Raw genomic sequence first — 20,442 nt, 5'->3', positions numbered from 1 at the left:
GCTCACCACTATACCACCAACGCCTCTCGCCACGGGCGGCCTGGCCACGCGCCGCCCGGCTTGCCCGGAGCGCGCCGCCGCCCGCCGCCCGCCGCCCGCCGCCCCCGTGCCCCGACGGGGCGCCTCGCCCGCACTTGCCCGCTGCCACCCCAAGGCCGCCCGGCGCCCCGCCTGCCAAGCCCAGCACGCCTGCCCGATCCACGCGCGCGCCCTCGCGCATCCACACGCACGCCAGCCGCTTCCCCGTCTGCGCACGCGCCCGCGCCCGCGCCCGCCTCCGCCCAGCGGCTCCACGTCTCCTTACTCCCGGGCCCCTGCCTCCGGATCCAGCGTGGCCCCGGCGGCGCGCGCATCCGTGTCCGCGTCGGCCCTCAGCTGGCTCGTCCAAGCCCTCGTGCACCAGGGGTCCGGCCAGGCGACGGACCGCACCCGCAGGCTCGCTCCCCGGCTCGTCCGCGCCCGCTCAGCCAGCGCACCAAGCCCTGTCGGCGGTGGGCGAGCGGAAGCTCCCGAAAACTCCTCGCGCGCGGCTCGCAGCAGCGACCCCTGGGCGCCCAACACGGGTGCGTGTCCGGGGCCCGCAGGCCACACGGCCCCTGGTGCTCCGCGCGCGGGGGCCGGAGTGCGGGGCCCGGCGTGCGCCGCCTGGCTAAAAAGGGCGGCTTGCCTCCCCGTCGGGGAATCGAACCCCGGTCTCCCGCGTGACAGGCGGGGATACTCACCACTATACTAACGAGAACGGCGGCAGCTACCCTCGGGTCCCCTCGACCCCTCTGCGCCCTCCCGCACCCGACCCCTGCCCTCCACCGCCCACACACCGGCTCCAGGGACAACCGCCACCCGTCGTCCCCGGTCCCCACAACCTACTGCCTTCACCCGCACGTGGACCCCCGACCCGGGACCACAACATGGTAGCTTCCAGGAGCATAGAACCAACCAACCGGAGGAGCCAGGTGAAGCCAGGGAGGAGGAGGAGGAAGATGAGGAAGAGCTGCAGCAGCAGCAAGAGGAGGGGGAAGAAGAGCCAGCGGAGGGGCACGGGGAGGAAGGAGGGAGAGAACCACCAGGAAAACCCAGAGGGAGATGAGGAGGAGGAGGAGGACCGGGACGACCCGGGGGCGGGGCTGGACGCGGGAGGGGGGCGGGGGCGGGGCTGGGAGGAGCGGGCGGCCCAGCCCGGCCCACAGCGCTCGGGAGAGGGGCGTCTGCGATGCGTCCCGGGGCGCTGCCGGATGCCCCGTGCGGCCTCCAGAAGCGGGCAGCGGCGCCCTGCAAGCCCCGGCCAGCGGAGCTGCCCCGGGCCCCGCGCGCCCCGCGGCGTGCGCCCTGGCACCGCAGCCCACGGCCCAGGCGGCGCGACCGACCAAGGCCGCAGTCCTGGGCGCGCTCTCCCAGCCAAGGGAACGGCCCCGCGACCCGGCCCGCCGTCAGGATGGCCGAGCGGTCTAAGGCGCTGCGTTCAGGTCGCAGTCTCCCCTGGAGGCGTGGGTTCGAATCCCACTCCTGACAAGCATGCCTTTTTGGCACGCCCAGTCCAGCCTCGCAGCCGTCGTGCAACACGCCGCTGGCCGCTCCGGCTCTCCAGCCGTCGCGAGCGAGACCCCGCCTTGCCGGCCCACACGTGGCACTCCCACAGGGACCCCGCTCCAACTGGCCAGCCGTGCCTTCCGCCCTCTGCCCTCTGCCCACAGCCCCGAGCGCGCAGGCACTCCCGCCCCCCTCTCCCCACGACACCACTCCTCGGGACCCACCTGCCTCCGAGTCTTCCTGGCTCCTCCGCTGCTCTCCCGCCACCCTCTGCCGCTACCTTCCGCACCTTCACGGCCCTCCGCCTCCCAGCCCCAGTCCCCAGATCTCCTCCACCTCTCTCCGCCACCTGCCAGCCCCAGAGCGCTGAACCGACGGGCGGCACGCCCAGAGTCCTCCCGAGCGTCCCCGAAACACCTGTCTGCAGCCAGCCCACCCAGAGCAGAGCCCTTCGGCCGCGTCCCACCTCCTCGCCCTCGCCGCGCACCCCCGCCTGCCTGCCTACCTGCCTGCCTGCCTGCTCGGGACAGCGCGCTGCCCGGGATCCTGCTCCTCGGAGCCCTTTGCTGACGCCGTGCTCCCGCCTCTCTCGGCCTCAGCACAGCTGCCTCAGGAGGCACAGAGCCCACCAGTCGGGAAAACCACCCGGGGCAGTGGGCGGTGGCTGGCCGAAGGCCCAGGCACCCTGCGGTCACCCAGCTGCACCCGTTGGCTCTCCTCCACGACCAACCAACCCGCCGAGCGACCGACCGCCTCCCCACGGGCGGGTGGGGGGGGGGGCTCCATGGGCAGGCCCACCCCACCCAGCGTGGCGGCGCCTCCCACCCTCCGGCCGGCCACCCACCTTCAGCCGGTGCTCCTGTTGCAGCCGTGGCTCACACCCCAGCCCACCAACACAGGCCCCGCCCCGAGTCACCTGCTCTGACGGGGACCTGGGCAGAGGGCCGGGTCTGGCTGGCTGCATCCTGGCTCTCTCTGGGCTCCAGCGCCCCTCCTTCCCCGTGCCCTGGGATGCGGACAACAACCCAGCAGGAGCTGAAGCTCTGTGCTTCTCTCTCTTTCTCTCTCTGCCTGCCTCTTGCTCTCTAGCGCTCTCTCTCTCTCTCTCTCTCTCTCTCTCTCTCTCTGTGTGTGTGTGTCCCTCCAAAACCCTACCCATCCATCCAAGGCTAACCATCACCACCACCACACCACACCACACCACACCCACCCCAACCAACCATTCTGCCCATCCTCAACTCTATGCAGCTTGCCAAGCATCCTGGGCCCTAGAGGCGCGTGGAGCAGCTCCTTCTGCTTGCGCGTGCTCGCCCTGCTCCACGGAAAGCGGCTGCAATGGAGCAGCTCGTGGGGATCAGCCTCCGGGCCTGTGGCGGCTCCTGGCGTCGCCCACCGACGGTGCATGGGTGGTTCAGTGGTAGAATTCTCGCCTGCCACGCGGGAGGCCCGGGTTCGATTCCCGGCCCATGCAGCTCCTGCTCCCCTTTTGCTTGGGCAGCCCCAGCGGGGCCTGTGCGCGCGCCGCTCCCTCGGCCGCCTCTCTGCCCACGCTTGCACCAGCACTCTTGCCACACGCGCTCCCAAGCCCCACTGGCCGCCGAACCCCGCCTAGCCCAGCGCTTCAGCCCTCGCACCCCTGCCTCCTTCCTAGCCTCTGCCTCTCCTGATACCCACTTCGGGCCCACGCGCTGCACTTCCGGCCGCTGAGCCGCCAAGCCCCGCCGCTTCGCCTCCCCACACCCTGCTCTCACAACCACCGCCATCGCGCCACTGGCCTTGGCACCCTTCCACGACTGCTGGACAGATGCCGGCCCCCGTTTGGGGCTCACGCCCTGGCCCTAGGCTGCTTGGCATGCCAGCCACCAGAACGGACACCCGACTCCAGCCCTGCCACGCGCCCCCACACACCGCCCCCAGTGCCCGGGGCGGGGCCCCTCCCAACCCACTGCGCGCGCCAGGCTCCACGCCTGAGACGCTGCCCTCTCAGTCCCGTCGGCCTGTCGCCCCCGAGACCTGCCCTAAGCGCCTGGGCAGCTCCGCCCTTGCTTTGGAGGCCCTGTGTGGGCACAAGGAGCCTGAGCCGCTACTTGACGCGGGCCGAGCCGCCACAGAGTAGGGCGGAGAACCGCATGCAGGGATCGAGGCGTCAGTCGGGACGCAGAGAGAGCGAGCTCAGAGATGAGGCGGGGATTGGGACGTGCTACCACCTCCGTGGCGCCTGGGGTCCCCGCGACGGGGACCGCACCTGGGGGGTCGGTTCCCTCCCGTGCACAGAGAGCCCACAGTGAAACGCCAGCGTGTGCCGCTCCCCTCTCCTCCACCTTGTCCCCACACACTGGCTGGCTGTCGTCTCGGCTCTCGGGGCTGTCCGCAAGCCCTCTCCCACCTCCTCCCGGAGGAGGAGGCTCCCTCACCTATGGCCAGCCGCCGGCATTGCCCAGGCCTCCAGCTTGCCGGCCCTCTCCAGCCGGCTGGTCTCGCATCTGCATCCTGCATCCTGCATCCTGCATCCTGCATCCTGCATCCTGCATCCCGGGGGGTGGCGGCGGGGAGGGGTGCCAAGTGCAGGGCCCCTCTGGGGCAGCTCCCACGCGTTCAAGCCCCAAGCCCACCTGGGAGCCTGGATCCATCGGCTCACGGTGGGAAAACCAAAGCAATTGCACCCTGGGCTGGTGACTCTCGCCCACGAGGGCATGGCACATGGCACCTGGCCCCTGGCCCAACGGGCAGGGAGAGAAGGCGTGGCCTCTGTGTGTGTGTGTGTGTGTGCCGGGGAGAGTGTGTGCCGGCTTGCCTGGCACAGGCACTGCTGCTGCGACGGAAGCCCGGGCCACTCCCAGGCAGGTGGAGAAGGGCGAGGGCAGGGAGCCCGAGAAGGCATCTTGCTGTGCTGGGGCGAGTTTGCCTTGGGTGGGGGTAGGAGTGCTAGGTCTGCTGAGAGCCAGCGGGGTGTGGGTGTGGGTGTGGGTGTGGGTGTGGGTGTGGGTGTGGGTGTGTGTGTGTGTGCGCGCGCGTGCGCACGCATGCAGAAGCACACGCACTCCTGTGCTTGGTGCCGGTCGCGGTGATCTGGTGACTGAGGACATGAGCCCGAGTGCGTGCAGGCAGCGGCTGTTCCGGGATTGCGGCGTCCTGGGTGTGCGCGTGGACGTGTGTTTGCGCACGCGCGCGCGCGGCCACTTCTAGGTTGGGGGTGTTCTGGCTGCCCAGGAGTGGCGGAGAAAGGCTGGCAGGGGCACTTGGGACTGGGCAGGGGAGGCGCGGGAGCAGGGGGACAGCGAGAAGCCTGGAGGTGGGGAGCGGCCGAAGGTGCTGAGGTGGCGCAGCTGGCGAAAAGGACGTGAGGGCGGCCGCGGAGGCAGAGGCGCAGGGCTTGGGCTTGGGCTTGGGCTTGGGCTTGGGCTTGGGCTTGGGCTTGGGCTGGCGCCGGCAGGGCACGGGCTTGGAGGGTGGGCGTGGCCCCGTTGCACAAGCAGTTGGTTGCGCGCTTGTGCAAAAGTGGGCGGGCTGTGCTGCGGGAGCGGCGGGCTGGCATGTGTGCGCGCGCGCGTGCACCAACAGCCCGGCGAGGAAGAAGAAAGGCTTCCCTGACCGGGAATCGAACCCGGGCCGCGGCGGTGAGAGCGCCGAATCCTAACCACTAGACCACCAGGGAGCGTCGGGCTGCGCGCCTGGCCTGGGCCTCTGCCCGCTGCAGCCGGCGCCTGGCTGCCAATGGGCAGGGCCAGCGCCAGCGGCGGCGGCGGCGGCAGCGCCTGGCCCGCCGCGCTGCTCCCACGGCCAACCCCCGGCTGCCCCGCCCGGGCCAGCCCACCACGGGCCCCCGCCCGCCATCCGCCCTGACCTCCAAAACACACGGCGCGCCTCCGTTCTTGGGCCCCGCGCACGCCCTGCCACGCAGCGCTCAGCCAAGTCCGCCGCACCTGGGCGGCCGGGCGGCCAAGCGCCACGACCCCCGCCTCTGCCAAAAGGTGGGCGCGCTGCGTTGGCCGGGAATCGAACCCGGGTCAACTGCTTGGAAGGCAGCTATGCTCACCACTATACCACCAACGCCTCTCGCCACGGGCGGCCTGGCCACGCGCCGCCCGGCTTGCCCGGAGCGCGCCGCCGCCCGCCGCCCGCCGCCCGCCGCCCCCGTGCCCCGACGGGGCGCCTCGCCCGCACTTGCCCGCTGCCACCCCAAGGCCGCCCGGCGCCCCGCCTGCCAAGCCCAGCACGCCTGCCCGATCCACGCGCGCGCCCTCGCGCATCCACACGCACGCCAGCCGCTTCCCCGTCTGCGCACGCGCCCGCGCCCGCGCCCGCCTCCGCCCAGCGGCTCCACGTCTCCTTACTCCCGGGCCCCTGCCTCCGGATCCAGCGTGGCCCCGGCGGCGCGCGCATCCGTGTCCGCGTCGGCCCTCAGCTGGCTCGTCCAAGCCCTCGTGCACCAGGGGTCCGGCCAGGCGACGGACCGCACCCGCAGGCTCGCTCCCCGGCTCGTCCGCGCCCGCTCAGCCAGCGCACCAAGCCCTGTCGGCGGTGGGCGAGCGGAAGCTCCCGAAAACTCCTCGCGCGCGGCTCGCAGCAGCGACCCCTGGGCGCCCAACACGGGTGCGTGTCCGGGGCCCGCAGGCCACACGGCCCCTGGTGCTCCGCGCGCGGGGGCCGGAGTGCGGGGCCCGGCGTGCGCCGCCTGGCTAAAAAGGGCGGCTTGCCTCCCCGTCGGGGAATCGAACCCCGGTCTCCCGCGTGACAGGCGGGGATACTCACCACTATACTAACGAGGACGGCGGCAGCTACCCTCGGGTCCCCTCGACCCCTCTGCGCCCTCCCGCACCCGACCCCTGCCCTCCACCGCCCACACACCGGCTCCAGGGACAACCGCCACCCGTCGTCCCCGGTCCCCACAACCTACTGCCTTCACCCGCACGTGGACCCCCGACCCGGGACCACAACATGGTAGCTTCCAGGAGCATAGAACCAACCAACCGGAGGAGCCAGGTGAAGCCAGGGAGGAGGAGGAGGAAGATGAGGAAGAGCTGCAGCAGCAGCAAGAGGAGGGGGAAGAAGAGCCAGCGGAGGGGCACGGGGAGGAAGGAGGGAGAGAACCACCAGGAAAACCCAGAGGGAGATGAGGAGGAGGAGGAGGACCGGGACGACCCGGGGGCGGGGCTGGACGCGGGAGGGGGGCGGGGGCGGGGCTGGGAGGAGCGGGCGGCCCAGCCCGGCCCACAGCGCTCGGGAGAGGGGCGTCTGCGATGCGTCCCGGGGCGCTGCCGGATGCCCCGTGCGGCCTCCAGAAGCGGGCAGCGGCGCCCTGCAAGCCCCGGCCAGCGGAGCTGCCCCGGGCCCCGCGCGCCCCGCGGCGTGCGCCCTGGCACCGCAGCCCACGGCCCAGGCGGCGCGACCGACCAAGGCCGCAGTCCTGGGCGCGCTCTCCCAGCCAAGGGAACGGCCCCGCGACCCGGCCCGCCGTCAGGATGGCCGAGCGGTCTAAGGCGCTGCGTTCAGGTCGCAGTCTCCCCTGGAGGCGTGGGTTCGAATCCCACTCCTGACAAGCATGCCTTTTTGGCACGCCCAGTCCAGCCTCGCAGCCGTCGTGCAACACGCCGCTGGCCGCTCCGGCTCTCCAGCCGTCGCGAGCGAGACCCCGCCTTGCCGGCCCACACGTGGCACTCCCACAGGGACCCCGCTCCAACTGGCCAGCCGTGCCTTCCGCCCTCTGCCCTCTGCCCACAGCCCCGAGCGCGCAGGCACTCCCGCCCCCCTCTCCCCACGACACCACTCCTCGGGACCCACCTGCCTCCGAGTCTTCCTGGCTCCTCCGCTGCTCTCCCGCCACCCTCTGCCGCTACCTTCCGCACCTTCACGGCCCTCCGCCTCCCAGCCCCAGTCCCCAGATCTCCTCCACCTCTCTCCGCCACCTGCCAGCCCCAGAGCGCTGAACCGACGGGCGGCACGCCCAGAGTCCTCCCGAGCGTCCCCGAAACACCTGTCTGCAGCCAGCCCACCCAGAGCAGAGCCCTTCGGCCGCGTCCCACCTCCTCGCCCTCGCCGCGCACCCCCGCCTGCCTGCCTACCTGCCTGCCTGCCTGCTCGGGACAGCGCGCTGCCCGGGATCCTGCTCCTCGGAGCCCTTTGCTGACGCCGTGCTCCCGCCTCTCTCGGCCTCAGCACAGCTGCCTCAGGAGGCACAGAGCCCACCAGTCGGGAAAACCACCCGGGGCAGTGGGCGGTGGCTGGCCGAAGGCCCAGGCACCCTGCGGTCACCCAGCTGCACCCGTTGGCTCTCCTCCACGACCAACCAACCCGCCGAGCGACCGACCGCCTCCCCACGGGCGGGTGGGGGGGGGGGCTCCATGGGCAGGCCCACCCCACCCAGCGTGGCGGCGCCTCCCACCCTCCGGCCGGCCACCCACCTTCAGCCGGTGCTCCTGTTGCAGCCGTGGCTCACACCCCAGCCCACCAACACAGGCCCCGCCCCGAGTCACCTGCTCTGACGGGGACCTGGGCAGAGGGCCGGGTCTGGCTGGCTGCATCCTGGCTCTCTCTGGGCTCCAGCGCCCCTCCTTCCCCGTGCCCTGGGATGCGGACAACAACCCAGCAGGAGCTGAAGCTCTGTGCTTCTCTCTCTTTCTCTCTCTGCCTGCCTCTTGCTCTCTAGCGCTCTCTCTCTCTCTCTCTCTCTCTCTCTCTCTCTCTCTCTCTGTGTGTGTGTGTCCCTCCAAAACCCTACCCATCCATCCAAGGCTAACCATCACCACCACCACACCACACCACACCACACCCACCCCAACCAACCATTCTGCCCATCCTCAACTCTATGCAGCTTGCCAAGCATCCTGGGCCCTAGAGGCGCGTGGAGCAGCTCCTTCTGCTTGCGCGTGCTCGCCCTGCTCCACGGAAAGCGGCTGCAATGGAGCAGCTCGTGGGGATCAGCCTCCGGGCCTGTGGCGGCTCCTGGCGTCGCCCACCGACGGTGCATGGGTGGTTCAGTGGTAGAATTCTCGCCTGCCACGCGGGAGGCCCGGGTTCGATTCCCGGCCCATGCAGCTCCTGCTCCCCTTTTGCTTGGGCAGCCCCAGCGGGGCCTGTGCGCGCGCCGCTCCCTCGGCCGCCTCTCTGCCCACGCTTGCACCAGCACTCTTGCCACACGCGCTCCCAAGCCCCACTGGCCGCCGAACCCCGCCTAGCCCAGCGCTTCAGCCCTCGCACCCCTGCCTCCTTCCTAGCCTCTGCCTCTCCTGATACCCACTTCGGGCCCACGCGCTGCACTTCCGGCCGCTGAGCCGCCAAGCCCCGCCGCTTCGCCTCCCCACACCCTGCTCTCACAACCACCGCCATCGCGCCACTGGCCTTGGCACCCTTCCACGACTGCTGGACAGATGCCGGCCCCCGTTTGGGGCTCACGCCCTGGCCCTAGGCTGCTTGGCATGCCAGCCACCAGAACGGACACCCGACTCCAGCCCTGCCACGCGCCCCCACACACCGCCCCCAGTGCCCGGGGCGGGGCCCCTCCCAACCCACTGCGCGCGCCAGGCTCCACGCCTGAGACGCTGCCCTCTCAGTCCCGTCGGCCTGTCGCCCCCGAGACCTGCCCTAAGCGCCTGGGCAGCTCCGCCCTTGCCTTGGAGGCCCTGTGTGGGCACAAGGAGCCTGAGCCGCTACTTGACGCGGGCCGAGCCGCCACAGAGTAGGGCGGAGAACCGCATGCAGGGATCGAGGCGTCAGTCGGGACGCAGAGAGAGCGAGCTCAGAGATGAGGCGGGGATTGGGACGTGCTACCACCTCCGTGGCGCCTGGGGTCCCCGCGACGGGGACCGCACCTGGGGGGTCGGTTCCCTCCCGTGCACAGAGAGCCCACAGTGAAACGCCAGCGTGTGCCGCTCCCCTCTCCTCCACCTTGTCCCCACACACTGGCTGGCTGTCGTCTCGGCTCTCGGGGCTGTCCGCAAGCCCTCTCCCACCTCCTCCCGGAGGAGGAGGCTCCCTCACCTATGGCCAGCCGCCGGCATTGCCCAGGCCTCCAGCTTGCCGGCCCTCTCCAGCCGGCTGGTCTCGCATCTGCATCCTGCATCCTGCATCCTGCATCCTGCATCCTGCATCCTGCATCCCGGGGGGTGGCGGCGGGGAGGGGTGCCAAGTGCAGGGCCCCTCTGGGGCAGCTCCCACGCGTTCAAGCCCCAAGCCCACCTGGGAGCCTGGATCCATCGGCTCACGGTGGGAAAACCAAAGCAATTGCACCCTGGGCTGGTGACTCTCGCCCACGAGGGCATGGCACATGGCACCTGGCCCCTGGCCCAACGGGCAGGGAGAGAAGGCGTGGCCTCTGTGTGTGTGTGTGTGTGTGCCGGGGAGAGTGTGTGCCGGCTTGCCTGGCACAGGCACTGCTGCTGCGACGGAAGCCCGGGCCACTCCCAGGCAGGTGGAGAAGGGCGAGGGCAGGGAGCCCGAGAAGGCATCTTGCTGTGCTGGGGCGAGTTTGCCTTGGGTGGGGGTAGGAGTGCTAGGTCTGCTGAGAGCCAGCGGGGTGTGGGTGTGGGTGTGGGTGTGGGTGTGGGTGTGGGTGTGGGTGTGTGTGTGTGTGCGCGCGCGTGCGCACGCATGCAGAAGCACACGCACTCCTGTGCTTGGTGCCGGTCGCGGTGATCTGGTGACTGAGGACATGAGCCCGAGTGCGTGCAGGCAGCGGCTGTTCCGGGATTGCGGCGTCCTGGGTGTGCGCGTGGACGTGTGTTTGCGCACGCGCGCGCGCGGCCACTTCTAGGTTGGGGGTGTTCTGGCTGCCCAGGAGTGGCGGAGAAAGGCTGGCAGGGGCACTTGGGACTGGGCAGGGGAGGCGCGGGAGCAGGGGGACAGCGAGAAGCCTGGAGGTGGGGAGCGGCCGAAGGTGCTGAGGTGGCGCAGCTGGCGAAAAGGACGTGAGGGCGGCCGCGGAGGCAGAGGCGCAGGGCTTGGGCTTGGGCTTGGGCTTGGGCTTGGGCTTGGGCTTGGGCTTGGGCTTGGGCTGGCGCCGGCAGGGCACGGGCTTGGAGGGTGGGCGTGGCCCCGTTGCACAAGCAGTTGGTTGCGCGCTTGTGCAAAAGTGGGCGGGCTGTGCTGCGGGAGCGGCGGGCTGGCATGTGTGCGCGCGCGCGTGCACCAACAGCCCGGCGAGGAAGAAGAAAGGCTTCCCTGACCGGGAATCGAACCCGGGCCGCGGCGGTGAGAGCGCCGAATCCTAACCACTAGACCACCAGGGAGCGTCGGGCTGCGCGCCTGGCCTGGGCCTCTGCCCGCTGCAGCCGGCGCCTGGCTGCCAATGGGCAGGGCCAGCGCCAGCGGCGGCGGCGGCGGCAGCGCCTGGCCCGCCGCGCTGCTCCCACGGCCAACCCCCGGCTGCCCCGCCCGGGCCAGCCCACCACGGGCCCCCGCCCGCCATCCGCCCTGACCTCCAAAACACACGGCGCGCCTCCGTTCTTGGGCCCCGCGCACGCCCTGCCACGCAGCGCTCAGCCAAGTCCGCCGCACCTGGGCGGCCGGGCGGCCAAGCGCCACGACCCCCGCCTCTGCCAAAAGGTGGGCGCGCTGCGTTGGCCGGGAATCGAACCCGGGTCAACTGCTTGGAAGGCAGCTATGCTCACCACTATACCACCAACGCCTCTCGCCACGGGCGGCCTGGCCACGCGCCGCCCGGCTTGCCCGGAGCGCGCCGCCGCCCGCCGCCCGCCGCCCCCGTGCCCCGACGGGGCGCCTCGCCCGCACTTGCCCGCTGCCACCCCAAGGCCGCCCGGCGCCCCGCCTGCCAAGCCCAGCACGCCTGCCCGATCCACGCGCGCGCCCTCGCGCATCCACACGCACGCCAGCCGCTTCCCCGTCTGCGCACGCGCCCGCGCCCGCGCCCGCCTCCGCCCAGCGGCTCCACGTCTCCTTACTCCCGGGCCCCTGCCTCCGGATCCAGCGTGGCCCCGGCGGCGCGCGCATCCGTGTCCGCGTCGGCCCTCAGCTGGCTCGTCCAAGCCCTCGTGCACCAGGGGTCCGGCCAGGCGACGGACCGCACCCGCAGGCTCGCTCCCCGGCTCGTCCGCGCCCGCTCAGCCAGCGCACCAAGCCCTGTCGGCGGTGGGCGAGCGGAAGCTCCCGAAAACTCCTCGCGCGCGGCTCGCAGCAGCGACCCCTGGGCGCCCAACACGGGTGCGTGTCCGGGGCCCGCAGGCCACACGGCCCCTGGTGCTCCGCGCGCGGGGGCCGGAGTGCGGGGCCCGGCGTGCGCCGCCTGGCTAAAAAGGGCGGCTTGCCTCCCCGTCGGGGAATCGAACCCCGGTCTCCCGCGTGACAGGCGGGGATACTCACCACTATACTAACGAGGACGGCGGCAGCTACCCTCGGGTCCCCTCGACCCCTCTGCGCCCTCCCGCACCCGACCCCTGCCCTCCACCGCCCACACACCGGCTCCAGGGACAACCGCCACCCGTCGTCCCCGGTCCCCACAACCTACTGCCTTCACCCGCACGTGGACCCCCGACCCGGGACCACAACATGGTAGCTTCCAGGAGCATAGAACCAACCAACCGGAGGAGCCAGGTGAAGCCAGGGAGGAGGAGGAGGAAGATGAGGAAGAGCTGCAGCAGCAGCAAGAGGAGGGGGAAGAAGAGCCAGCGGAGGGGCACGGGGAGGAAGGAGGGAGAGAACCACCAGGAAAACCCAGAGGGAGATGAGGAGGAGGAGGAGGACCGGGACGACCCGGGGGCGGGGCTGGACGCGGGAGGGGGGCGGGGGCGGGGCTGGGAGGAGCGGGCGGCCCAGCCCGGCCCACAGCGCTCGGGAGAGGGGCGTCTGCGATGCGTCCCGGGGCGCTGCCGGATGCCCCGTGCGGCCTCCAGAAGCGGGCAGCGGCGCCCTGCAAGCCCCGGCCAGCGGAGCTGCCCCGGGCCCCGCGCGCCCCGCGGCGTGCGCCCTGGCACCGCAGCCCACGGCCCAGGCGGCGCGACCGACCAAGGCCGCAGTCCTGGGCGCGCTCTCCCAGCCAAGGGAACGGCCCCGCGACCCGGCACGCCGTCAGGATGGCCGAGCGGTCTAAGGCGCTGCGTTCAGGTCGCAGTCTCCCCTGGAGGCGTGGGTTCGAATCCCACTCCTGACAAGCATGCCTTTTTGGCACGCCCAGTCCAGCCTCGCAGCCGTCGTGCAACACGCCGCTGGCCGCTCCGGCTCTCCAGCCGTCGCGAGCGAGACCCCGCCTTGCCGGCCCACACGTGGCACTCCCACAGGGACCCCGCTCCAACTGGCCAGCCGTGCCTTCCGCCCTCTGCCCTCTGCCCACAGCCCCGAGCGCGCAGGCACTCCCGCCCCCCTCTCCCCACGACACCACTCCTCGGGACCCACCTGCCTCCGAGTCTTCCTGGCTCCTCCGCTGCTCTCCCGCCACCCTCTGCCGCTACCTTCCGCACCTTCACGGCCCTCCGCCTCCCAGCCCCAGTCCCCAGATCTCCTCCACCTCTCTCCACCACCTGCCAGCCCCAGAGCGCTGAACCGACGGGCGGCACGCCCAGAGTCCTCCCGAGCGTCCCCGAAACACCTGTCTGCAGCCAGCCCACCCAGAGCAGAGCCCTTCGGCCGCGTCCCACCTCCTCGCCCTCGCCGCGCACCCCCGCCTGCCTGCCTACCTGCCTGCCTGCCTGCTCGGGACAGCGCGCTGCCCGGGATCCTGCTCCTCGGAGCCCTTTGCTGACGCCGTGCTCCCGCCTCTCTCGGCCTCAGCACAGCTGCCTCAGGAGGCACAGAGCCCACCAGTCGGGAAAACCACCCGGGGCAGTGGGTGGTGGCTGGCCGAAGGCCCAGGCACCCTGCGGTCACCCAGCTGCACCCGTTGGCTCTCCTCCACGACCAACCAACCCGCCGAGCGACCGACCGCCTCCCCACGGGCGGGTGGGGGGGGTGGGGCTCCATGGGCAGGCCCACCCCACCCAGCGTGGCGGCGCCTCCCACCCTCCGGCCGGCCACCCACCTTCAGCCGGTGCTCCTGTTGCAGCCGTGGCTCACACCCCAGCCCACCAACACAGGCCCCGCCCCGAGTCACCTGCTCTGACGGGGACCTGGGCAGAGGGCCGGGTCTGGCTGGCTGCATCCTGGCTCTCTCTGGGCTCCAGCGCCCCTCCTTCCCCGTGCCCTGGGATGCGGACAACAACCCAGCAGGAGCTGAAGCTCTGTGCTTCTCTCTCTTTCTCTCTCTGCCTGCCTCTTGCTCTCTAGCGTGCTCTCTCTCTCTCTCTCTCTCTCTCTCTCTCTCTCTCTCTGTGTGTGTGTGTGTGTGTCCCTCCAAAACCCTACCCATCCATCCAAGGCTAACCACCACCACCACCACACCACACCACACCCACCCCAACCAACCATTCTGCCCATCCTCAACTCTATGCAGCTTGCCAAGCATCCTGGGCCCTAGAGGCGCGTGGAGCAGCTCCTTCTGCTTGCGCGTGCTCGCCCTGCTCCACGGAAAGCGGCTGCAATGGAGCAGCTCGTGGGGATCAGCCTCCGGGCCTGTGGCGGCTCCTGGCGTCGCCCACCGACGGTGCATGGGTGGTTCAGTGGTAGAATTCTCGCCTGCCACGCGGGAGGCCCGGGTTCGATTCCCGGCCCATGCAGCTCCTGCTCCCCTTTTGCTTGGGCAGCCCCAGCGGGGCCTGTGCGCGCGCCGCTCCCTCGGCCGCCTCTCTGCCCACGCTTGCACCAGCACTCTTGCCACACGCGCTCCCAAGCCCCACTGGCCGCCGAACCCCGCCTAGCCCAGCGCTTCAGCCCTCGCACCCCTGCCTCCTTCCTAGCCTCTGCCTCTCCTGATACCCACTTCGGGCCCACGCGCTGCACTTCCGGCCGCTGAGCCGCCAAGCCCCGCCGCTTCGCCTCCCCACACCCTGCTCTCACAACCACCGCCATCGCGCCACTGGCCTTGGCACCCTTCCACGACTGCTGGACAGATGCCGGCCCCCGTTTGGGGCTCACGCCCTGGCCCTAGGCTGCTTGGCATGCCAGCCACCAGAACGGACACCCGACTCCAGCCCTGCCACGCGCCCCCACACACCGCCCCCAGTGCCCGGGGCGGGGCCCCTCCCAACCCACTGCGCGCGCCAGGCTCCACGCCTGAGACGCTGCCCTCTCAGTCCCGTCGGCCTGTCGCCCCCGAGACCTGCCCTAAGCGCCTGGGCAGCTCCGCCCTTGCCTTGGAGGCCCTGTGTGGGCACAAGGAGCCTGAGCCGCTACTTGACGCGGGCCGAGCCGCCACAGAGTAGGGCGGAGAACCGCATGCAGGGATCGAGGCGTCAGTCGGGACGCAGAGAGAGCGAGCTCAGAGATGAGGCGGGGATTGGGACGTGCTACCACCTCCGTGGCGCCTGGGGTCCCCGCGACGGGGACCGCACCTGGGGGGTCGGTTCCCTCCCGTGCACAGAGAGCCCACAGTGAAACGCCAGCGTGTGCCGCTCCCCTCTCCTCCACCTTGTCCCCACACACTGGCTGGCTGTCGTCTCGGCTCTCGGGGCTGTCCGCAAGCCCTCTCCCACCTCCTCCCGGAGGAGGAGGCTCCCTCACCTATGGCCAGCCGCCGGCATTGCCCAGGCCTCCAGCTTGCCGGCCCTCTCCAGCCGGCTGGTCTCGCATCTGCATCCTGCATCCTGCATCCTGCATCCTGCATCCTGCATCCTGCATCCCGGGGGGTGGCGGCGGGGAGGGGTGCCAAGTGCAGGGCCCCTCTGGGGCAGCTCCCACGCGTTCAAGCCCCAAGCCCACCTGGGAGCCTGGATCCATCGGCTCACGGTGGGAAAACCAAAGCAATTGCACCCTGGGCTGGTGACTCTCGCCCACGAGGGCATGGCACATGGCACCTGGCCCCTGGCCCAACGGGCAGGGAGAGAAGGCGTGGCCTCTGTGTGTGTGTGTGTGTGTGCCGGGGAGAGTGTGTGCTGGCTTGCCTGGCACAGGCACTGCTGCTGCGACGGAAGCCCGGGCCACTCCCAGGCAGGTGGAGAAGGGCGAGGGCAGGGAGCCCGAGAAGGCATCTTGCTGTGCTGGGGCGAGTTTGCCTTGGGTGGGGGTAGGAGTGCTAGGTCTGCTGAGAGCCAGCGGGGTGTGGGTGTGGGTGTGGGTGTGGGTGTGGGTGTGGGTGTGTGTGTGTGTGCGCGCGCGTGCGCACGCATGCAGAAGCACACGCACTCCTGTGCTTGGTGCCGGTCGCGGTGATCTGGTGACTGAGGACATGAGCCCGAGTGCGTGCAGGCAGCGGCTGTTCCGGGATTGCGGCGTCCTGGGTGTGCGCGTGGACGTGTGTTTGCGCACGCGCGCGCGCGGCCACTTCTAGGTTGGGGGTGTTCTGGCTGCCCAGGAGTGGCGGAGAAAGGCTGGCAGGGGCACTTGGGACTGGGCAGGGGAGGCGCGGGAGCAGGGGGACAGCGAGAAGCCTGGAGGTGGGGAGCGGCCGAAGGTGCTGAGGTGGCGCAGCTGGCGAAAAGGACGTGAGGGCGGCCGCGGAGGCAGAGGCGCAGGGCTTGGGCTTGGGCTTGGGCTTGGGCTTGGGCTTGGGCTTGGGCTTGGGCTTGGGCTGGCGCCGGCAGGGCACGGGCTTGGAGGGTGGGCGTGGCCCCGTTGCACAAGCAGTTGGTTGCGCGCTTGTGCAAAAGTGGGCGGGCTGTGCTGCGGGAGCGGCGGGCTGGCATGTGTGCGCGCGCGCGTGCACCAACAGCCCGGCGAGGAAGAAGAAAGGCTTCCCTGACCGGGAATCGAACCCGGGCCGCGGCGGTGAGAGCGCCGAATCCTAACCACTAGACCACCAGGGAGCGTCGGGCTGCGCGCCTGGCCTGGGCCTCTGCCCGCTGCAGCCGGCGCCTGGCTGCCAATGGGCAGGGCCAGCGCCAGCGGCGGCGGCGGCGGCAGCGCCTGGCCCGCCGCGCTGCTCCCACGGCCAACCCCCGGCTGCCCCGCCCGGGCCAGCCCACCACGGGCCCCCGCCCGCCATCCGCCCTGACCTCCAAAACACACGGCGCGCCTCCGTTCTTGGGCCCCGCGCACGCCCTGCCACGCAGCGCTCAGCCAAGTCCGCCGCACCTGGGCGGCCGGGCGGCCAAGCGCCACGACCCCCGCCTCTGCCAAAAGGTGGGCGCGCTGCGTTGGCCGGGAATCGAACCCGGGTCAACTGCTTGGAAGGCAGCTATGCTCACCACTATACCACCAACGCCTCTCGCCACGGGCGGCCTGGCCACGCGCCGCCCGGCTTGCCCGGAGCGCGCCGCCGCCCGCCGCCCGCCGCCCGCCGCCCCCGTGCCCCGACGGGGCGCCTCGCCCGCACTTGCCCGCTGCCACCCCAAGGCCGCCCGGCGCCCCGCCTGCCAAGCCCAGCACGCCTGCCCGATCCACGCGCGCGCCCTCGCGCATCCACACGCACGCCAGCCGCTTCCCCGTCTGCGCACGCGCCCGCGCCCGCGCCCGCCTCCGCCCAGCGGCTCCACGTCTCCTTACTCCCGGGCCCCTGCCTCCGGATCCAGCGTGGCCCCGGCGGCGCGCGCATCCGTGTCCGCGTCGGCCCTCAGCTGGCTCGTCCAAGCCCTCGTGCACCAGGGGTCCGGCCAGGCGACGGACCGCACCCGCAGGCTCGCTCCCCGGCTCGTCCGCGCCCGCTCAGCCAGCGCACCAAGCCCTGTCGGCGGTGGGCGAGCGGAAGCTCCCGAAAACTCCTCGCGCGCGGCTCGCAGCAGCGACCCCTGGGCGCCCAACACGGGTGCGTGTCCGGGGCCCGCAGGCCACACGGCCCCTGGTGCTCCGCGCGCGGGGGCCGGAGTGCGGGGCCCGGCGTGCGCCGCCTGGCTAAAAAGGGCGGCTTGCCTCCCCGTCGGGGAATCGAACCCCGGTCTCCCGCGTGACAGGCGGGGATACTCACCACTATACTAACGAGGACGGCGGCAGCTATCCTCGGGTCCCCTCGACCCCTCTGCGCCCTCCCGCACCCGACCCCTGCCCTCCACCGCCCACACACCGGCTCCAGGGACAACCGCCACCCGTCGTCCCCGGTCCCCACAACCTACTGCCTTCACCCGCACGTGGACCCCCGACCCGGGACCACAACATGGTAGCTTCCAGGAGCATAGAACCAACCAACCGGAGGAGCCAGGTGAAGCCAGGGAGGAGGAGGAGGAAGATGAGGAAGAGCAGCAGCAGCAGCAAGAGGAGGGGGAAGAAGAGCCAGCGGAGGGGCACGGGGAGGAAGAGGAGGAAGAGAACCACCAGGAAAGCCCAGAGGGAGAGGAGGAGGAGGAGGAGGAGGAGGACCGGGACGACCCGGTGGGCGGGGCTGAACGGGGGGGCGGGGGCGGGGGCGGGGGCGGGGCTGGGAGGAGCGGGCGGCCCGGCCCGGCCCACAGCGCTCGGGAGAGGTGCGTCTGCGATGCGTCCCGGGGCGCTGCCGGATGCCCCGTGCGGCCTCCAGAAGCGGGCAGCGGCGCCCTGCAAGCCCCGGCCAGCGGAGCTGCCCCGGGCCCCGCGCGCCCCGCGGCGTGCGCCCTGGCACCGCAGCCCACGGCCCAGGCGGCGCGACCGACCAAGGCCGCAGTCCTGGGCGCGCTCTCCCAGCCAAGGGAACGGCCCCGCGACCCGGCCCGCCGTCAGGATGGCCGAGCGGTCTAAGGCGCTGCGTTCAGGTCGCAGTCTCCCCTGGAGGCGTGGGTTCGAATCCCACTCCTGACAAGCATGCCTTTTTGGCACGCCCAGTCCAGCCTCGCAGCCGTCGTGCAACACGCCGCTGGCCGCTCCGGCTCTCCAGCCGTCGCGAGCGAGACCCCGCCTTGCCGGCCCACACGTGGCACTCCCACAGGGACCCCGCTCCAACTGGCCAGCCGTGCCTTCCGCCCTCTGCCCTCTGCCCACAGCCCCGAGCGCGCAGGCACTCCCGCCCCCCTCTCCCCACGACACCACTCCTCGGGACCCACCTGCCTCCGAGTCTTCCTGGCTCCTCCGCTGCTCTCCCGCCACCCTCTGCCGCTACCTTCCGCACCTTCACGGCCCTCCGCCTCCCAGCCCCAGTCCCCAGATCTCCTCCACCTCTCTCCGCCACCTGCCAGCCCCAGAGCGCTGAACCGACGGGCGGCACGCCCAGAGTCCTCCCGAGCGTCCCCGAAACACCTGTCTGCAGCCAGCCCACCCAGAGCAGAGCCCTTCGGCCGCGTCCCACCTCCTCGCCCTCGCCGCGCACCCCCGCCTGCCTGCCTACCTGCCTGCCTGCCTGCTCGGGACAGCGCGCTGCCCGGGATCCTGCTCCTCGGAGCCCTTTGCTGACGCCGTGCTCCCGCCTCTCTCGGCCTCAGCACAGCTGCCTCAGGAGGCACAGAGCCCACCAGTCGGGAAAACCACCCGGGGCAGTGGGTGGTGGCTGGCCGAAGGCCCAGGCACCCTGCGGTCACCCAGCTGCACCCGTTGGCTCTCCTCCACGACCAACCAACCCGCCGAGCGACCGACCGCCTCCCCACGGGCGGGTGGGGGGGGTGGGGCTCCATGGGCAGGCCCACCCCACCCAGCGTGGCGGCGCCTCCCACCCTCCGGCCGGCCACCCACCTTCAGCCGGTGCTCCTGTTGCAGCCGTGGCTCACACCCCAGCCCACCAACACAGGCCCCGCCCCGAGTCACCTGCTCTGACGGGGACCTGGGCAGAGGGCCGGGTCTGGCTGGCTGCATCCTGGCTCTCTCTGGGCTCCAGCGCCCCTCCTTCCCCGTGCCCTGGGATGCGGACAACAACCCAGCAGGAGCTGAAGCTCTGTGCTTCTCTCTCTTTCTCTCTCTGCCTGCCTCTTGCTCTCTAGCGTGCTCTCTCTCTCTCTCTCTCTCTCTCTCTCTCTCTCTCTGTGTGTGTGTGTGTCCCTCCAAAACCCTACCCATCCATCCAAGGCTAACCACCACCACCACCACACCACACCACACCCACCCCAACCAACCATTCTGCCCATCCTCAACTCTATGCAGCTTGCCAAGCATCCTGGGCCCTAGAGGCGCGTGGAGCAGCTCCTTCTGCTTGCGCGTGCTCGCCCTGCTCCACGGAAAGCGGCTGCAATGGAGCAGCTCGTGGGGATCAGCCTCCGGGCCTGTGGCGGCTCCTGGCGTCGCCCACCGACGGTGCATGGGTGGTTCAGTGGTAGAATTCTCGCCTGCCACGCGGGAGGCCCGGGTTCGATTCCCGGCCCATGCAGCTCCTGCTCCCCTTTTGCTTGGGCAGCCCCAGCGGGGCCTGTGCGCGCGCCGCTCCCTCGGCCGCCTCTCTGCCCAGGCTTGCACCAGCACTCTTGCCACACGCGCTCCCAAGCCCCACTGGCCGCCGAACCCCGCCTAGCCCAGCGCTTCAGCCCTCGCACCCCTGCCTCCTTCCTAGCCTCTGCCTCTCCTGATACCCACTTCGGGCCCACGCGCTGCACTTCCGGCCGCTGAGCCGCCAAGCCCCGCCGCTTCGCCTCCCCACACCCTGCTCTCACAACCACCGCCATCGCGCCACTGGCCTTGGCACCCTTCCACGACTGCTGGACAGATGCCGGCCCCCGTTTGGGGCTCACGCCCTGGCCCTAGGCTGCTTGGCATGCCAGCCACCAGAACGGACACCCGACTCCAGCCCTGCCACGCGCCCCCACACACCGCCCCCAGTGCCCGGGGCGGGGCCCCTCCCAACCCACTGCGCGCGCGAGGCTCCACGCCTGAGACGCTGCCCTCTCAGTCCCGTCGACCTGTCGCCCACGAGACCTGCCCTCAGCGCCTGGGCAGCTCCGCCCTTGCCTTGGAGGCCCTGTGTGGGCACAAGGAGCCTGAGCCGCTACTTGACGCGGGCCGAGCCGCCACAGAGTAGGGCGGAGAACCGCATGCAGGGATCGAGGCGTCAGTCGGGACGCAGAGAGAGCGAGCTCAGAGATGAGGCGGGGATTGGGACGTACTACCACCTCC

At 71.5% G+C, this 20,442-nt stretch overlaps 18 non-coding genes across 18 annotated transcripts; 8 read left to right on the top strand and 10 right to left on the bottom strand.

Annotated features, from left to right (window-relative positions):
• Nucleotides 1–667: 667 nt before the first annotated feature.
• Nucleotides 668–739, bottom strand: TRNAD-GUC (transfer RNA aspartic acid (anticodon GUC)). The gene has a single exon. It is a non-coding gene; the product is annotated as a tRNA-Asp (tRNA).
• A 687-nt stretch (nucleotides 740–1,426) lies between these two features.
• Nucleotides 1,427–1,509, top strand: TRNAL-CAG (transfer RNA leucine (anticodon CAG)). The gene has a single exon. It is a non-coding gene; the product is annotated as a tRNA-Leu (tRNA).
• A 1,418-nt stretch (nucleotides 1,510–2,927) lies between these two features.
• Nucleotides 2,928–2,998, top strand: TRNAG-GCC (transfer RNA glycine (anticodon GCC)). The gene has a single exon. It is a non-coding gene; the product is annotated as a tRNA-Gly (tRNA).
• Nucleotides 2,999–5,110: 2,112 nt separating this feature from the next.
• On the bottom strand, nucleotides 5,111–5,182 carry TRNAE-CUC (transfer RNA glutamic acid (anticodon CUC)). Its single transcript has one exon. It is a non-coding gene; the product is annotated as a tRNA-Glu (tRNA).
• A 326-nt stretch (nucleotides 5,183–5,508) lies between these two features.
• On the bottom strand, nucleotides 5,509–5,580 carry TRNAG-UCC (transfer RNA glycine (anticodon UCC)). The gene has a single exon. It is a non-coding gene; the product is annotated as a tRNA-Gly (tRNA).
• A 644-nt stretch (nucleotides 5,581–6,224) lies between these two features.
• TRNAD-GUC (transfer RNA aspartic acid (anticodon GUC)) lies at nucleotides 6,225–6,296 on the bottom strand. The gene has a single exon. It is a non-coding gene; the product is annotated as a tRNA-Asp (tRNA).
• A 687-nt stretch (nucleotides 6,297–6,983) lies between these two features.
• Nucleotides 6,984–7,066, top strand: TRNAL-CAG (transfer RNA leucine (anticodon CAG)). Its single transcript has one exon. It is a non-coding gene; the product is annotated as a tRNA-Leu (tRNA).
• Nucleotides 7,067–8,490: 1,424 nt separating this feature from the next.
• Nucleotides 8,491–8,561, top strand: TRNAG-GCC (transfer RNA glycine (anticodon GCC)). The gene has a single exon. It is a non-coding gene; the product is annotated as a tRNA-Gly (tRNA).
• Nucleotides 8,562–10,679: 2,118 nt separating this feature from the next.
• On the bottom strand, nucleotides 10,680–10,751 carry TRNAE-CUC (transfer RNA glutamic acid (anticodon CUC)). Its single transcript has one exon. It is a non-coding gene; the product is annotated as a tRNA-Glu (tRNA).
• A 326-nt stretch (nucleotides 10,752–11,077) lies between these two features.
• TRNAG-UCC (transfer RNA glycine (anticodon UCC)) lies at nucleotides 11,078–11,149 on the bottom strand. The gene has a single exon. It is a non-coding gene; the product is annotated as a tRNA-Gly (tRNA).
• Nucleotides 11,150–11,786: 637 nt separating this feature from the next.
• TRNAD-GUC (transfer RNA aspartic acid (anticodon GUC)) lies at nucleotides 11,787–11,858 on the bottom strand. Its single transcript has one exon. It is a non-coding gene; the product is annotated as a tRNA-Asp (tRNA).
• Nucleotides 11,859–12,545: 687 nt separating this feature from the next.
• Nucleotides 12,546–12,628, top strand: TRNAL-CAG (transfer RNA leucine (anticodon CAG)). The gene has a single exon. It is a non-coding gene; the product is annotated as a tRNA-Leu (tRNA).
• Nucleotides 12,629–14,055: 1,427 nt separating this feature from the next.
• On the top strand, nucleotides 14,056–14,126 carry TRNAG-GCC (transfer RNA glycine (anticodon GCC)). The gene has a single exon. It is a non-coding gene; the product is annotated as a tRNA-Gly (tRNA).
• Nucleotides 14,127–16,238: 2,112 nt separating this feature from the next.
• Nucleotides 16,239–16,310, bottom strand: TRNAE-CUC (transfer RNA glutamic acid (anticodon CUC)). Its single transcript has one exon. It is a non-coding gene; the product is annotated as a tRNA-Glu (tRNA).
• A 326-nt stretch (nucleotides 16,311–16,636) lies between these two features.
• Nucleotides 16,637–16,708, bottom strand: TRNAG-UCC (transfer RNA glycine (anticodon UCC)). The gene has a single exon. It is a non-coding gene; the product is annotated as a tRNA-Gly (tRNA).
• A 644-nt stretch (nucleotides 16,709–17,352) lies between these two features.
• TRNAD-GUC (transfer RNA aspartic acid (anticodon GUC)) lies at nucleotides 17,353–17,424 on the bottom strand. Its single transcript has one exon. It is a non-coding gene; the product is annotated as a tRNA-Asp (tRNA).
• A 703-nt stretch (nucleotides 17,425–18,127) lies between these two features.
• On the top strand, nucleotides 18,128–18,210 carry TRNAL-CAG (transfer RNA leucine (anticodon CAG)). The gene has a single exon. It is a non-coding gene; the product is annotated as a tRNA-Leu (tRNA).
• Nucleotides 18,211–19,631: 1,421 nt separating this feature from the next.
• On the top strand, nucleotides 19,632–19,702 carry TRNAG-GCC (transfer RNA glycine (anticodon GCC)). Its single transcript has one exon. It is a non-coding gene; the product is annotated as a tRNA-Gly (tRNA).
• Nucleotides 19,703–20,442: the final 740 nt, after the last annotated feature.

The sequence above is a fragment of the Lepus europaeus genome, unplaced genomic scaffold (assembly GCF_033115175.1).
Source record: "Lepus europaeus isolate LE1 unplaced genomic scaffold, mLepTim1.pri SCAFFOLD_553, whole genome shotgun sequence".
NCBI lineage: Eukaryota > Metazoa > Chordata > Mammalia > Lagomorpha > Leporidae > Lepus > Lepus europaeus.
This window is presented reverse-complemented; position numbering and strand designations above follow the sequence as displayed.